The 18,149-nt window shown below is 36.2% G+C and overlaps 1 protein-coding gene across 1 annotated transcript in view; it reads left to right on the forward strand.

Annotated features, from left to right (window-relative positions):
• Positions 1–18,149, forward strand: part of Opn3 (opsin 3) — a 44,448-nt gene that overhangs the window by 11,835 nt on the left and 14,464 nt on the right. The gene's annotated exons all lie outside the window — the stretch shown is intronic.

The following is an 18,149-nucleotide window of genomic DNA, read 5'->3' on the forward strand; positions in this document are numbered from 1 at the left end:
AAAAAAATACATATATATATATATATATATATATATATATATATATAAAATAATTTTTACAGGGAAGGAGCAGAGAAGAGATAGAACAACAGGTGTAGATGCTCAAGGTATAAAGGATTTAGGGTAGTAAAAATAAATCTGAGAAGCAGATCTTAAAAGTCTTCAAACAAATTGATGAGAATTAACTATTTGCCTTCATTTTGATGGATCAAATGGAAGTCACGGTCCCTTTTGACTCCAATGTAGCTGCTTACTCAGAATTTTTAGTTAAGTTTTTTATCTTCACCAGATAAAGGATTACTGTATTTCCACTGTAATTCCTTTCAGTTTAACCAACAGCCAAATGTGTTCACATTTTGACAGTAGGGGGCACAGTACCTCCTGATTTCTGTAAGGCATGAACAATACAGTACATGAGGGATTCAACTGAAAGAATTTGTAACATGAGTGACGATGCGGGCTACAGCGTTGGTAAGAATGCTTTCCTCCCAACAACCATGTTTTGTGTCCTCTGGATAACTACAAAGGTAAGAAAGTGCTGGTATTTACACCCACTTTATAGATGAAACATGGAAGAATTAAAGTAAGTTGGGCTGGACTCACTTGTAGTTATTTAGATCCATTAGTAAGACGTGAAATACTGCTCTTCACCATCCCAAGAATGTGTGATTGTGTATAAGGGTACACTGCATGTTAATCACTTTCAAAAGTGCTGACTTACAGACTTAGAACTTTTCCCTTAAAGCGTACCTTCGGTTATTCTTTCCAACTAAAAATTCTATAAATTAAAATTTACATAATTTTAAGTGGATTAACTGGGGCTGAAAGAAGAAATGGGAGTTAAGTTCACACCTGAAATTAAAACAATTTATCTTAGTATTCTGAAGAGCTTCATTTATTTGTATAGATGACTTCCTGCTATTGTCCTATGATTCTGGCGTTTCTTGCTGCTAAATATATCTTTAATTCTTAACAGCTGAACAGCTACTTATTAGATGCAGACATATAAGGAAAAAGGAATGACTTTGGATTTAGAAGTACAGAATTGACAGCAAGAAAATGAATACATGTTTATAGATCAATCAGAAGGTGATAACGATAATTTTCTGGTTGTAAGAAAATAATCGGGGACATGAACAGATTTTAAACCCATTCTTTTTGTTACATGTCAGGTAAAGCCCTGTGAATCCTCTTTATTTCTGTTTGAGAACTATTTGTTCATCCTTTACCTAACTAATGAACATACTGACCTAGTCAAAAGCATTATTTTGTATTTTTGCACGTGAATTTCCTATTTGTAAGTTAAAGGTTTTGTAGCAGTTATCCTTATAAAGAAGGCATTTTGCAAAATGTTTAGCCAAAAATGAGCCAGGGATTTTGTTTTTAGGCAATTAAGATCATAAATTTCTAGTTTTAGGGTAAGCATGTCTGAATCAGTAAGACTATTTGAAAATAGTGTATATTCTCCATAAACTTCCATCTAATAATTTTACTCATTTTCTTTCATTAGGACAGTGATTCTCAAAGCAGTATATTAGTCGAGAGACGTTGTTTAAGCTGGGTGGGATCATTAATAGCACTAGTGAGTTATGAGGTTGCTGTTCAACATCTTACAATGCACAAGGCAGCACAAGAATTACTTTAGCTCCAAATGTCAAAAAACCTCTTAAAACATTTTTAATATTAAGAAATATATTTTCTCTTATGCTCCCCATATGTGCCTCTTAAGGGTTCTAACTCTTGTTAAATAGCATCACTGTTGATAGGAACACCTGTGTATCCCCTCTCACCCATCACCAGCTAACTGCGCATCCTTCTGAAGGGCTATCATAGCATAAACCCCAAGCGGAATTCAAAATGTATCTCATCCTTCTGCAGTTGTCAGATGTGGACTAGAATTAACTCCAAAGAAACTCGGAAATGAGGTTATTCTATTACTGCAAGCAACTACCTCAAAATTAAAGTATTTTAGCATGGTTTTTTTTTTTTTTGGAAGAATGTTAATTCACTTGAGAGATTCTCAGCAGTTTAATAGAATTGCATGTGTAGAGTAATATCGTATGAATTTCAGGGGAGCTCATTCAACACTAAGCCATCACTGTTGAACAGCATCAATTGGTGGTTGACCAAGTAATGAGATAGTGCAACAGCCTGGCATTTCATAGTTGAATGTTAACATAGAAAATACCCAACTGAAATGGAGTGAGCTAGTATACTCAGTGCAGATAAGAGCATTAGTAGATTATACTGCAGTGTGAAGCAGAGGGTTATTTACAATCTAACATTTATTAAGTACAGGCCATGTTCCAATTTCTATGCTAAACTTTTGGAATACAGAGAAGATAGTTGTAACTGACATTTATTGAGCACATCTTCTATGCCAAATACTTCTAAAAGTTCTTGTTATGTCTATAATCATAACAACTAACAGATAGGTCTTACTGCTATATGTCCTTTGAAGACTAGGAACTTGACTCAGGTCACATTGGTAGGTAAAAGGCAGAAGCAGGTTTTAAACCCAGGTAGTCAGACACCATAACTGATGTGCTACTCTGAGATGTGATGGATATCTTCAGAAGGCTGTCACATTAGGGCCAGGAACTCGAGGAACTGCACATTTTCCTGGGACTTTTCATTTCTTTAACATACTATGTAGTTTTTAAAAGCAACCCTGTATAGGTAGATATTAATGTTTCTATGTGTGGATGAGAAGTATCAATAAGTTTCCCAAAATTACAGAATTGCCAAGAAGTACAACTCCCAATCTACTGGCATTGACAAAGTTGCACAATTAGCCGTCATATTATTTGGACTATAATAACGACTGACAAAGGCACAAACTGTAAAGGATATACAAGGGTTATTTTTAGCCTGACTAAGGAAACTGGGGAATACTTCACAAAAGAGAAATATTTGGACTGGGTCCCAGAGGTTGAAAAGAATTCCCAAGGGCTGATATGAGGAAAAGCATTCCATGCAGGATAAACAGTAAAAAACGGCATAGGAGCATTGAGGACGTGGCTTGTCAGGCTCAAACATGCATTGGTGTGGGAAGGCAGGGGATATGGGACAGGGGCAAAGCACTAGGAGTTTGGAACAGCATGCTAAAGTGGAGCTTTCAATTTATAAAGAAATGCTGTGTACGGTTTTCTACATAAGACATGCTTCAAAGGTCCCCATAGGGTGACGTGAAGGAGGCTGGAATAAGGTAAGACTGGATGTAGGTGGACTGGTAAGGAGGCCACGTGAATGTGATGTGGCCTGAGCAGGACAGGGCATTTGGGAATGAAAGATTTGGAGGTAGATTTATAATTTGGAAGAAGAAACACAGGATCTGGAGAGCTACTGTGCATCTCAAGATAGAGAAAAATTGAAATGACTGAAATTTCATCTGGTACTTGAATGAATAACATATATAACTAAAACCAGAAACAGGTTTTGAGAAAAGCAGGTTTTGCTAATACAAGGTGATCTGGAAAGTGATCAGGTGCTTGGTATGCCTTGCTAATCTGTGCTAGTAGAGAAACAAAGTTTTTGAGCACGAAATGAATCAATTGTGTTTATCAGACACAGAGACAGAGATCTCCATCCCCTGGGGTCTGTATAGAATAAAACCCCACAGGAGATGAGTGAGGGTCTAAATTGGGTCAGTTCTAGTTAGGGCAGCAAAGGGCAGGTTTGAGAACTATCCAGGAGATTAAATCTGCATGACCCAATTGTGTATTGACTGTGAGTGCTGCAAAGAAGGGAGAATTAAGATAATTAAGAGTTACTAGGTATAGCACTAGAAGGAATGCAGACACAGTGTCCTGTCTTGATTTGACTTGGTAACTCTCACATTGAATTAGATGTGGGTTTGAAAGAGTCCTTTTCTAATATTAGTATATACTTTATTTTTTCAGTCTTTTCCCTCCTGGGCTTTCCCTCATCGGTTTTGAGGACTTTCTGTGCCTCAATTACCATTCTGTCCAACACTTAGGCCAAACAGTTACTCATCCAATGGTGAGAAAGAGACAAAGTCCTAATATGATTATTTCAAGTCCGGATTATGAAGTTTACATTTTATTTCTATTGAACAGCAGAAGTCAGAACTTGAACTTTTGGTTACATAAGGTATTCCATTTGTTTTTTCCTTAAAGGAAAAAGACAGCAACGAAACATACAACATAGAAACAGCAGAAAACACAAGTAAAAACAATATCATAGAAGCCAAGAGGAATTTTGATATGAGCCTGGTCCAGAGTGTAGATATTACAAATGACTGGGCAAACTAATGTTTTAGCAATTGATTTGTCAATTGATACTCCGTAGTAATGGTTTTACACTGAAAAATGCATATGAATCAAATGGAAAATTCTTTAAAGATCACTAGGTGCCTCCTGCATTCAGTTCAGTAGGTACACAGAGAGCAATTACAACCATACGCTGAGTGAGTAAATAGAGTTTTGTGTATTGTGATATACATAAAAGAATAAAACTAATACATGATACTAGGGATTTAATTTCTCTTCTGGTTGATATTTTGAAAGTTGTATTGAAATCATTAATGTTTTTTACACCTCATCCTAACGTAGTGCTAAGAATTTATCTTGAGCTAATCATTCTATCCTACCTGAATTATATTGTCCATCATTACCATTTACTGTGATACAAGCCAAGTGCTAGTATAAGCACTTTGTGCCTTTTAATTCTTCATCTTTATTTCAACCCTGGAATATTTGAGTAGCATTGTTAATCCAATTTTACAGTTAAGAAAATTAGCTGGTACTTTAATTTAGCTTGTTCAAGGTCATATAAAAAGTGGAGTATTTAGGAAATGAATCCAGTTTCTTTGATCGCTATGCTATATTGTCTCTTTACAGTATTGTTAGAAGAGTGGGAACATCCACTGTGAGAAATCAGAGCATGTGACCAGTTCTTTTAGGACCTAGGTTCTGGCAACACTTCTTACTGTCCAAAAGGTGGTTAGCACTAATCCCACCTCACATCTTTTTGGAGGTCAGTCCTTGCCAGAGGAGAAAGACTTTTCAATTGGCCATAAGTGGACTCACTTTTCTTTATGCCTCATTACTTCTTGATCTTGCCCAATCACCAGTTCCCCTGTTCTGGAGTCTCCCATCATGAACAGTAAACTCTATTGTATCTCCAACATAATCTCTGAACATTTTCTCTACCTCTTTAAGTGAACTCTGGATACCACCAAGTGCCCTGACTTCCCAGCCCTCCCCTCTCCATATATGCTAGGACCCAATTCTAGAGTAGGTGACTTACTGAGTTTCACTTCTATTTCCAAAGCATAACTCCCTCATTCTACAAAGCCTTTTGCTTCATCAGTATACCCACATAGTGAACCCACCATCACACTGAGGTGCAAGGAGTGTAACATCTTTTTGGTTATCCCTTTTCTGTTTCAGACTTACTATCCTGGGATCACTTTTATCTGTTGGAAGTCCAGCCGGCATCCCAGCTGTCCCTTGCTATTATTTCTTTAAAAAGCCAGTCTTATATATGTGTGTGCTACCATCATATCCTCAATGATTTTTGTTTTATAAATTTTTTAAATTCAGCAAAATGCAAAGGACAATTTGTATTTGTGTATCTAACATCTAAGGTGAACAGATATTTAGGGTATTAAAATATTGCAGGTAAAATTCATACTTATATATTTCCTTTCTTTGGTTCATTTTTTCCATTCTTCTGTCCATCCTTTCCACATGTCACTGCAGACATGAATGTAACGTGAATACAGTCAGTGCTTCAGTCTTTTTTTCTTAAAGTATACTGATTTTCTTCTTTTAATGAACATTGTGTTTCCTGGGTTTTTTTTTTTTTTCTATGATAAGCAATAGTTCAAAACACATCCTTGTAACATCTCTTCGCATCTGAGATGTGCTATCCAATGTGGTAATAACACATCATGTTTGTCTCTTCAGCACATGAAATGTAGCTTATCTACACTGATGAATGAGGATTAGGATTTCAACATACGAATTTGGGAAAGCACAAGCATTCAGTCCATAACAGTTGAATTACATTAAAATGGTACTAAAATTGATTTAGTCTATTTCTTCTTACCTTTTTAAGTGTGGCTACTGTGTAAGTAAATCTAGGATTGCTAGGCATGTATATGCTGCATGAAATTTCACATTGATTGTTTTCAACTTCTGTTGTCCGACCCCATTGTACAAAATCCTCAGAATTCCTTTATTTTGGTAACCTTTCCTCTCTGAGTGCCTATGATGTTTATTAAGTCTGTATGTCTCATTTGGCACTTAAAATACATGATTTTGTATTTTGGTTTGTCTTTCCTTTTCTACATCAAGGACAATTTATCTTCTGACTTGGTTTTTCTGCTTATGGCCCTATACCTCAGAGCCACTCAAATGCCTCAGGTTTAGACACACCTGGCCTGTGGACTATCTACTTTTAACTGTGATTTGTCCTTGAATTTTATTTAGAACTTGCTGTGAGTTTTTTGTGCACTCAGGCTTCACTCAGTTCTCCATCATAGGACAGATCTCCTTAGGAAGAAAATTTTCACTCTGCTTCCTTTTTCATTACGAAATTGCTGCTCCTTCTTAAAGCTGGTTCTCCTGTGCCTACGTATGCTAGATTGAATCTCACATGTACAAAGACATGTAATTAGTTAGATTTCTAAGAGCTCGTTTCCAAATGATACCACTTTTTACATCCATTTTCTAAAATTCTGTTGTCTGGTTCTATAAAATATAACGTTAGTGTATTGGATTGTAGAAAGCACCAGAATTGCAAAAGAAAAGGAACAGGTAGAGAGGAGAAAAATGAAAAATGAGTGAACTATTATGAAAACCAAGGCTACTTATAAGAAGGACTTGGCCTTTATTCTGGCATCCTTACTGGCCTCTCACTAGGGAAATTTGTGCCTGATACTGGTGTCTGATCCTTGTGTAAAACTTGCACTTTGCAAAATGTTAACTCAGTAGTTATGTTTGGTTCTTAAAGTGGGAGCAATTTGCAAACTCCTAAGTGCCAGACAGAAAGGCTAAGTGAGTTTTAGGCCCAGATTGAGGCTCTAAAGTTTTTCTAGAAGTTTTCAAGGAATGAGTAAGTATTAATGAAACATTTCAAGTATAAAGTGCATGGTAGCATTGACTTTATGGTGTAGGAACAATTTCTTGTATTCTTGTTTTCTCTTCTGAAAGATGTAGAAGAATTCTTAGGATGAAAATAAGTAAAAAAAAAAAAATAATCCACAGAGGTAAGCAGAAATATAAGATACAATGAGAAAAGAAGAAAAATCTTAAAACTCTTGAAACCCTGCAATATATGTGAAAGTCTTCTCACTGAGAACCATTTTGTAGAACACTGGTTCTTAAATTCATCCAATCCTGGGTCATCACCCAGTGAGTGCTAGTGCTGTTAGTCTGCTCCGGATGATAAGAGGTCATGGGAAAGAATTCAGAGGCTGGAGCAGAAATGGACTGTGTCAGAGAGATGAGAGAAGATCATTCCCTGCACTGATTAATGTGAGAGCAGACTGTACAATTAGGAGATCTGCCATGCATCATGATGTAGGATTATCACAGAAGGAGTCTTGTGTGCCTGTAATGGAGATTAGGTCTGTGGAGGAAAGCCTGGGAAATGAGCGAATGGCCATGAGATTATTTGAAAAGATATTTTATTTTAATTTGTATCAGTTATTCTGAAAACCAATCAAAATCACCAGTGGAGTCATTTACACATACAGATTTCTAGTTTCCACCCCACATCTACCAGACCAGTATCTTTAAGGGCTAAGCCTTTATCTTAGCCCTTTATGCCTTGGGGTCACTTTATCTCCCAAGAAATTTGTACCTAGCTATTGCAAGATCTGGCTTTTGGAAACACTATTGGTGTCAAAGGAAAGATTTCTGCATCTCTCATCTACAGGGTTTTACACTGTGCATCAAGAAGGAGAGCTTAATATGAATTTATTAAGCCCAATTCGGTGATGTGGGAGAGAAGCTTAAAGTAGAAGGTGAATGATTCTGGGAATCAAACTTGCTCCCATATACCCATTTTGCTGTGTGGCCTTGGGCAAAATACCTTATATTCCTACACCTTCTCTCTTTTAACTTCAATTTTATTTGTTTAGCTCTTCTTCACTTGACATTGTCAGCTCAGAATGGCTAAGACATACCAGGAAATGATATTTTCTTGCCAGTCTAAAATTACCCATTCTGGTCAGTGAGATGGGTTTTATTTTATATACCTATACAACCAACTGACAAGTTATGGTTTATGGTTCAAGAGTTTTGTATCAGTATTGCACTGCCTGTACTATATTGCAAGTAGGCCTTTTAACACTTTCAACAAACTCCTTATCTTCTATTGCCCATCCTTTTATGATCCTGGGTACCTTAGATTTTCCAGTTGATTAATTATAAAGAGAGAACTTCTCATTTTTGAGACAAAACAGCACTAATTGGCCATTTCAATACTGTGCACTTGAGTCAGTAGCCTGATAATAGAAAGTGATACAAAATGGAATTGCATCTGCTGTACAACCTAAACTTAGCTGTTTTTTAATCTTTTTATTTATTATTTTTTGGAGACAGGGTCTTGCAATGCAGTTCAGGCTGGCCTTGGGCTCACTTTGTAGCCCAGGCTGGTCTCGAACTTGCAATGATCCTCCTAAGTCAACCTCCTGTGTGGTAGGATTACAGGAGTGCACCACCATGTCCAGCTAAATTTAGCTGTCTTGAGAATTTTGCAAATTATAAAATGACTACATGGAATTTAATTAAGTACTTCAAATTCCCTTGATGTGTTTTGTTTTTGTAGTGCTGGGGACCAAGTACAGACCTTATACGTACTTGGAACACATATTTCCACTGAACACACCCCATAATTTTAATTTGCTCTTCTGAGCTAACTCACATTATCTTTCCTTGGTGCCAGATTGGTAATTCAGGAAGGAGCATTTAGAAACTAGATGCATATTGCAGACAGGCCTTCTTGAGCTGTTCTACAATTTATTCATATGTTGATTAGATTTAAAAAGACCTTAAACTTTTCTGTTGATCACAATGACTTGCCTCATTAAATGTTGGCAGGGAAAAATTAACGAGATCCAGACTAGCAGTATAGATGAGTAAGCACCTAAGCAGCACCTTATTAATCTTGAGACCTTAGGCTAGTCACAAATCTCACCCTCTTCTCACATGCTAATCAAATGGGACAGTGACTCTCATTTCTTACGTGTTTTGATGAGAAAAACATGGAATAAAAATTTTAAAAGTCTAATCATTACATTATATGAAATGAGATGTTATATTATTGTAGTAGGAGAACAGATAAATCTAGTAAGACTGCCACTTTACATCATCCATAAAAATAAATATTTTATATGGATTTTTAATAGTAAAATGTATTATGTAATAACTGTCAGGTGGTATATTTGAGTTGAAACAGGGATCCCTTAGGAGAAAGCCTTAGGAAATGAGTCTTGTTTTATGTTCTATATATTGCTGCTTTCTATTAGGAACATTTTGCTTTTTCATTGACCATGGTTATTTTTTAGTAGCACTTCAACTCATTGTCGGATTAATTATAGAAGTGACTTTGTTTAATCCAAGACAGATATACAGTCACTTGTACATAACTTTTATTACCAACTAACATATATGTTCTAAAATTTATTAACATGTTGATTTTTTTCAATATTACTAACCCCTTATCAACTATTCCAAGTGCTAAGGAGGATATCAAAACAGAAAAAGATGTGGTTCCTGTCTGTTAGGTTTTACAATTTAGTTGAAGAGATAAGACATAAGTACATAGAATTGTAACAATACAGTAAGTAGGAAACAGCAGTCATGAAGATAGAGTCTGTTATATATGAGCAGAGTGTGGTGTGGACAAAGGCAGCTAAAAACAGTGAAAGTACATTGTCTAGGTAGGGAGGGAGTATGCAGAGTTCCTTGATCCAGAATGTTAAGCAAAGGGAGTTTTGCATTAGGAACCTTGTGAGAAATCAAGTAAGTATGAACAAAGCCTGAAGCAAAAATACGTGGGCTAATGACTTATTGGAGAGTATAAAATTCCAAGGAGTCAAGAATGAAGGAACAGAGGAAGAGGCAGGAAGAGATGAGGCCAAGTGTGAGAGGTTTCACCTCTGAGCTGGCTACCACTTCACAACAATCCACAGCAGATTGCTTGGGCTTGCAGGACATCTTCAGCAAGTTTTATAAGACTGATGCAGCTTCAGCCAGCCTGCAGTGTGGGAGGGTGTGGAAGCAATTTCATCTCTGGCTGCTGCTTATTTCCCAACTCACACCAGTCCCAGTTCACTCTGTGAGGCCAAGAAGAAATGTCATTAAAAGTGCCAAAGATAATGAAAGGGAAAGAAACCTGGAATGATTTCCAGGCTACTGTATGGTTTCCAAGATTGTCCACACCCTGTGTTTTCCAACTCCATCAACAATTATTGGCCCTGCTTCCTCTGTTAAAAACTCACTAGCCTTAATGGAGAAAATGCACAAGAAATATTAGTGAAGGGCGGCATGACTAGGAACAGCTAAAACTCGGTCTGTGAGATGCTCACTGCTCACAAACCCCGCATGAGGATCATCTTGTTGAGTCACTCTCTTCTGAGGATTCATTGATCCTTTTGTTAAGGTAAAGCCTAGGTTCTGCTGCATTACAAGTAGTTGATTGGCTATGTTTCTACATGGAACTTAAAAATAAATCCATTTAAGCCTCTTACTTGAAATTATTGTTTTAGCCCATGGGAAGGGATTTAACTTCCATGTTGTCCTGGAACTGAATCCTTCAGTATTCAACATGAATTTATTTTTGGAACAAATCATTGAAAATGGAATTTGATTAAATATAAGGAAGAAAATATAAAGCATGAAATTATGAACTAGAACTAATTCCCTGCCTTAATAAATATCCACTGCAAGTATGTAAAGGATGTGCACTAAGAAATAACCATCCTTTTGGCATTTTAGTGAACTACTCTTACTGATCCAATGGAAAGTGCTCATTCCAGCAGTCAGGAAACATTATTCCAATGAAGATGGTCATCTCAAATTTTATCTAAAAATTTTCAGCTTAACAAAAAAAATTGAGTTTACAAAATGACCAGATATCAAAGGTAAGCACAGTTACAGAACATATAGGAGATAACTGATAATTAAATCAGCTTTCTATAGAGCCATCCTCACTAACAGATATTTTAATAACTCCCAATGTAAAATTAGAAAACAGCATAGCAAAGACTTGAGAAGCAAGACTTAGATGTGCATTGTGGCTCTGTTCGTTATTAGCTCTTAACTTTGTACCACTTTTGCTTCAGGATCCTTGTAAATACAAGGATTCTAAACTAACAATAATTTTGACATTTTTTGCAGAGTTGTGAGGTTTAAATGAGATCTCAGAGGGAACCTGCTCAGAGCAGTGCCTGACACTGTAAGTACTCTATCTCAGTGTTGGTGGGCTAGAGTATCTATTGTCCATAAAAGAGGTAGGGAGGTGTCGGCAACATATAAATAATGTAAATAAGATTTCGAAGAAAAATTGATTACTCAAGAGAATGTGGTTTTTCAAACATATCAGGCACACTATTTTTCTTTTACTATTCAGATATAAGTACTACTAATAAAGTATCTTTATTGAGCAACCTTCAAATAGTTTTTTTCCCATTACTGTATTTGGGTAAATATAATTTATCTCTATCTTTACAATATTTTTACAAACCAATATATGTTTTGAATGAACAAGATTGGCATTTCGAGTAAGAAAAAATGTGTACCCTCCTAGTTTAGAAATCATCATCTAGCTTACTTTAAAAACCACAGGGCAGGTTTCACAGATGCTCATTTTACAGTAGAGAACTTGAAATACTGTCCACTGAGTGATCTGTTCAAAGAGACCCACACAGTTCATGAAAAAGTGAGTTATTTACCAATCATTTTTCCCAGATCTCTCTCTCTCATTTCCTTTCCTACACAGTGTAACACCTTCCACTTGTTTACCCAAGAGAACAATTCAGGATTTCCTGTGGTTCATTCCCTGAACCAACGAAGATTCACTTCCTTCAATTCATTGAAACTTCTTTATTTCTCTCCTTTCTCTAGTGCCACTGCATTACTTTGGTTACTCATCGCAGTATATTTCTCCATAGGTTTTCCTATAACCAGATTTGTGCTTCCTCATGATTGCTTTTCCTAATTGCAGCCAAAAGGAATTTTCCATAAGAAGAATGTACAAAAGCAAAGTTGAAAAAAATAAGACAAAATCTTTTGGAACTGCACAGTGACAGAAGTGAACCCAAACAGTTTAATGGGTTCTCAGCATTCATGGGATACATTCTAAACTTCTCATAAGGTACCAAAGAGTCTTCCTGAGAGAGAGAATGCTTTGTCCTTCATTTCTTTATTCCTAGAACTCTATGATTCCACCATTTTGAATTATTTGCAGGGACCCCAATGGGGCTTGTTCTCTTGAGCCTGTCTGTATTTGCATAAATCATTCTCTCACTGAAAAAGGATTAGCAGCCCCTTCCCCCTTGCCCTCTTTTTCTGCCTGGTTAACGTGTAAGCTTTAAGACCCACTGGTTTCCCAGCTTCCTACAGAGAGTCTCAGTATTCCTCTACCCACTGTTTTCTCCTTCTACCCTCTTCTCTGCAGTGAGTGTACTCTCCATGAAGGAATGGCTCATATCTGGGTCATGAGCCAGGCAATACCTGTGCTCTGTGTAGTATAAAGTCATCCAGAGTCTAGAAAATGGGATTATAAATAAGCTACTCAAAGTGACTACCTGGTGACCACAGGAGGAAAATAACCTCATTTTTGGTTCTTTGTACATATTCCCCCATAAGTTCACTATGTGTTTAAATTTTTCTCTATCCATTCTCATGTGCCCTGCCCACTTCCTACCACTGAAAGCAGTTGTCCTGCCATAAATAGTAACCTTAAGCATTGCTATTTAACTAAGTCCATTCACATTTAATACACACACTTGCAATGACGAAGAATGAGGCAGCATTTTTTCACCATTATTACCCCTATTTTATTGGTGAACAAATTGAGATTCAAAGATGTTAATTTTCCCAGAGTCACATGGCAATTATGTTAAGAAACTGAAATTTTATCCAGGAATTTGACCTAAAATAATTTGATGGTTGAATTTATCATTGTTTCATAATTATTTAATTGATCTTTTAAACTCATTTGTGTTTTCCCATTGCTTACCACAGTGTCTAGCATGCTATGTATGTATTACTTAAATGTTGTAAATGAACGCATAACCGTTACCATTCTATCACGAAACTCTTTGACTCAAGCTGGTGTATGGAGGTAACATGTGAATTCCTCCCCTTCACATCTGTGCTTTTGTCAGGTAATATCTTTGGTCTTGAAATATTCTTGTTTTTTTTAAGGTGATGATTTCCTCCCATTTGTCAATTCAAATGTTTTTCTTAATACCTCCCCTAGTATTTCTCCAGGCAGAGATATTCTGTTGCATTCTGCAGCTCCTCTTTCAGCACTGAGCACTTTGCTGTAAGCATTTGTTTACACATCTGTCTTCTCCACTCTGAGAGCTGTCAGTATTTTGGGCAGAGGGAACAGCAGGATCAAAGCAGCCAGCTCTTGAGGGTGAGGTGTGTCCTGATATGAGCAGGCAGCAGGATTAGGCAGTCAGCACCACAGGCATGATAGACTCTGTCTTCAGAACCTCTAGGGGCACATAAACCCTATCTGATAATCAGGCAGCAAATGCAAAAAGAGTCTTGCAAGCATCATTTTCTAATTCTTGGTCTCAGTCTCCATTTGTGTTTTTACCTCGAGATTGGCTACTTATTCGCAAGGCACTTCCTTCCTCAGCCACCCTTTTCCCATTTTACAAAGGCAAACCACTGACCCTCCTCTAATAGAATGAAATCTTACTGCAGAATGTTGCCAGGAGGTGGTGCAGAGGCTCCAGAAAGATAAACAAAGGGACAATTTAAAACACTGGTGAAGGGGGCTGGGGATTTAGCTCAGCAGCACAAGCACCTGCCTTGCAAGCAGGTGGTCCTGAGTTCGATCTCCGTTACCAATAAAAAGGAAAAAGACAAAAAAAAAAAAAAAATACTGGTGAAAATATTGAGGAAGCAAATGACCATTCAGGTAGTTTCTAATTATTTGCTTTTAACAAAATTAGTTGTTAGATGTAAGTTGTTTAAAAATAATTTTGGTAATAAATACTGATTTTTGGCATACAATATAAGAAGAATTTGATTAACTATAGAAGGAATGTTCTTATAATTAATAAAAATTGAATATAAGGAAACTCCTTCCATTGCTACCTGGACACACACAAAATCAAGAAATCTATCTTTATATACAAAAAAAAATGGAAGTGGAACTGATCTTGCCTCCTATCTAAATAATAGTAATCATAGATATATTTTCCATGCAGTGAAGGAACACCTTTATTTCTACAAAGTGTATTTCTAATCTTTTACTTTTAATATCTAACAAAATATTTTGATCAATTATATACTAATATAAATTATAAATTTAACTACATTAATATAAATTGTAACAATAAAAATATAAACTCAATATACAAGAAAATTTAAGGTAGTCCTGAAATTTAAAACTTTCCATTTCAAAATACATTTTTGAGGGCCTGGGGATGTAGCTCAGTGGCACAGCATCTGCCTGACAAATGCAAGGCCCTGAGTTTGATTCCCAGGTCCCACCCCACCAAAAAAAAAAAAAAAAAAAAAAAACCCAAAAAAATATTTTCATGCAAAAAAAGGTGAATAATTCATAATCGCTAAGCCATGCCAATATTTTTTTGGGGGGGAATAAAATTTTTAGGAGACAGGCAGAATGGACATGTAAGTTTAAGTGATCATTTACTGTTTTATAAATACACATGTATGCATGTACATGTGTAAGAATATTTACTGTATATGAAACCACTAGTATATTTACCAATCATTAAGTACGTTGAATTTATTTCTAAGTGAGGAAATATTTTTACTTTCAAAAGTGTATATTTGGACAGCTCTTTAAATCTAAATCTTTAAAAAGTAGGTGCCACCCTACTTATATAAGGCTGCATATACTTTTTCGAAATTTGATTAGGGGAAAACAGTAGAAAAACAACTTGAAGATCCCTGCTGGGGCCACTGCCAGCCCTGGGAAATGGGGGTCAGCTTCACACTACCCTTCTAAACCCTCAGGTGTGACTACACGTGAGTCCAAGGCTCTGTTGCAAGAATTGAAGGAATCTCACTTTGCCTTTGCAAAAGTTGCTCTTCCATCCCGAAGTGCCAGTTTTGATTCTTTCTATTTCTGAGAATCATTCCATCTTTTATGTCCAACTTCAATTCTGTTTCTTAATCAAGCTATTTTCACAATGCAAGACCTTACTTTCTCTGATTTCTATTGCACTGTAAATTTAACATATGATTGCATATCATCTTACATTGCCCTCTAATGTTGCATATGAGTTTAACTTTACAGGAAGGCAATACCCTCATCTTTCCAAAGGTGGGAGTCAGGTAGGAATCATGCTGGAGATGATTGCAACACTTTTACAAATAGGACATTACTCCTATTCAATTTGTGAAAAAGGAGTCGTCTCCCTCTAGTGACTGGAGGCAGTATAAAGACAAAGTTCTAAATCTGGAATTAGCACTGGTTCTCAAAATGTGGCTTTACCACATAAGGAAAGCTACCATCTGTACGGACCATATGGCCTGATGCTTTACTAATGCGTGTTTCAGCTGCCACTTTCCCCTTTGTTTTCTTTAGGGTTAAGGGAAGCAGATGTACTACATTAAAGAGGTAGGATAGAAAAATGGTGAATGTTTAAATTATTTAAAAGTTTATTACAATAAATGAAATGTTGCCATTAATCTTTCTCCCTTTCTTTTTGAACACACTCGTGCTATTTCTTGCCACTTTTTAGGACAGCTCTGGAAGGTTTTGTGTGTGTGTGTGTCTTTAGTTACACTTGGTGGCAGGCTCTATGTCCTGAATCAATCCAAGGACACTGTTTTTATGATCATTTTGACTTTGGAGAAGAGCTGGAGTCTCATGGTGCCAGATCCATAAAGACACATGGAAATGCTTTTCCAAGACTGCTTTTCCTTCAGGTGACAGCAGCAGCATCCATCCTAATTTTTAAGGGTACCTCATAGTGACACGAAAGAAGACTCCCAGAACTGCTTCAGAAAATGGAAAGAATGACGGAATAAGTGTGTTTGAGGAGAAAGGAGTATTTTGAGGGGGATTAATGACAATGCATTTCACTGTAGTATTGTTATTTAAATATTCACCATATATTTCAACCATATCTCATTATTAGGCTCAACAACTGCTAAAATACACGTGTAAAACAGTTGTAAAACTTTCTTTTCATTCTCATCTTCCTAGATTATATTCTGGGAGATACACAGAATATAACAAATGTTTTGACTACAACAAATTTCATTGGTAAATAATGTGTCCACAGGGGACGAGGAACTGCTTTATATTTTCTAAGGAAGGTGCAATTTAAGATCAGTTCTAATGAGTCACCCAGAAAACTAATTCATTCTACCACCACTACAATCCCACTTGCACCTGTATCATCTCAGTGGGCCAGATAAATGCAAAGAGTACTCTCCCTTCACCTGTATTAACCCATCAGCAGACTGAACACTGAACACTGGCTGAAATCAGACACTGGAAACTTATTGTGCTTGCTAAGCAAAGGCATGGGAAACTATACTAATAGGTTAAAAATCTTTTTGACATAAATGATCAGATGGAAAAGTTTACAATCTTCCATAACATGACATCACAAATTGAGGCTTTTGTTCTTCAGCTCTGTCACTCTATGCTGCTGTGCTCTTCCACATGCCCTCTCCCTTGTTATTCTCTACCTATTCATTCTTTTTTCTTCATAGTTCTTAACAATTTACTTGTTTAATTTTTTAATTCTATGGTGTCTTACCCATTGGGCTTTAAGTTTCATGATGCACTTTAATAGATCTTTCCTTAAACTATTTTCTAGCATGATTGACACATGTAGATAAGCAATGAATATTAATAATGAATGGATATATGAATGTAATCATATGCTCATACAAGGCTATCTTATTGGCTTATTGCTTTAACTCTAAAAACTCAATTATTCATCCCTAAGACATGTTGAACTTGACTAGTTTAAACAGTGCTATTGTTTCCATCAAGTTTTCTTGGCTATGAAGGAGTAAATCGTATTCAATACAAAGTAACTAAAATCTAAAGGCCAATATATATATTTCTGAGGGGAGGTAGGGAGGAAAACAGGACCTGCTATGCAGTCCAGGCTGGCCTTGGACTTCTTCATAGCCCAAGCTGGCCTCAAACTTAGACCAGTCCTCCTGCTGGGCTTCCTGGCTGTTGGGATTACAGGTGTACACCACTCACTAGTTCAAGGTCAGCCTGAATTACAGAGTGAGACCCTATCTCAAACAAATTTAAATACTGTTATATTTAATAGAAAAGCTTATAAACTAAAGTTAGTATTTCACTAGTCACATTATGTCATTAATCATAGATTTCTAAGTTTTCTTTTAGGAAAATAGTTAAAAGATAACACTCTTTAGATAAATAGTTTAATAAAGTAAGAATAGATTTCTGAAGATAGATATCAAATTGATACTTTTATCTACCTAATTACTTATAATCTGTATTTAAATTCATTATTTGCTACTATAGCATTACTTCCTGAACTACTTCCTTATATTTATTCCAAAACCTAACCTTCTGTTCACTGAAGTATTTAGTAAATATTCACTTATTTTTTAATGAATATTCATCATATACCATGTGTATCAGATGCTAGGATTAATACTGTCCCTTACAGCCTCATATACTCATATGCAAATAACAATAATAATGAATATGAACTCTTACAATTTCTTTCTAAGACAAGGACCTCTTCATTTCACGTTTTCATAATAACAGAATCATAAAATTTTATAGTGTGACCACATCTTCAATTTTCTGAAAACAAAGACCAGTGTATGAAAAGATGATTTGCTGGAAGTTACACAGCTACTTAGTGGGGAGCACCCAGACCTCTTGACAACTTATCCCCAGCCCCACTGATACAGGCCCTTTAGATTATATAGGAGAAATAAATATAACTCTCA

This window comes from Cavia porcellus, unplaced genomic scaffold (genome assembly GCF_034190915.1).
Source record: "Cavia porcellus strain 051 isolate PalLab524CR breed Dunkin Hartley unplaced genomic scaffold, mCavPor4.1 scaffold_26, whole genome shotgun sequence".
In the NCBI taxonomy this organism is placed as follows: domain Eukaryota; kingdom Metazoa; phylum Chordata; class Mammalia; order Rodentia; family Caviidae; genus Cavia; species Cavia porcellus.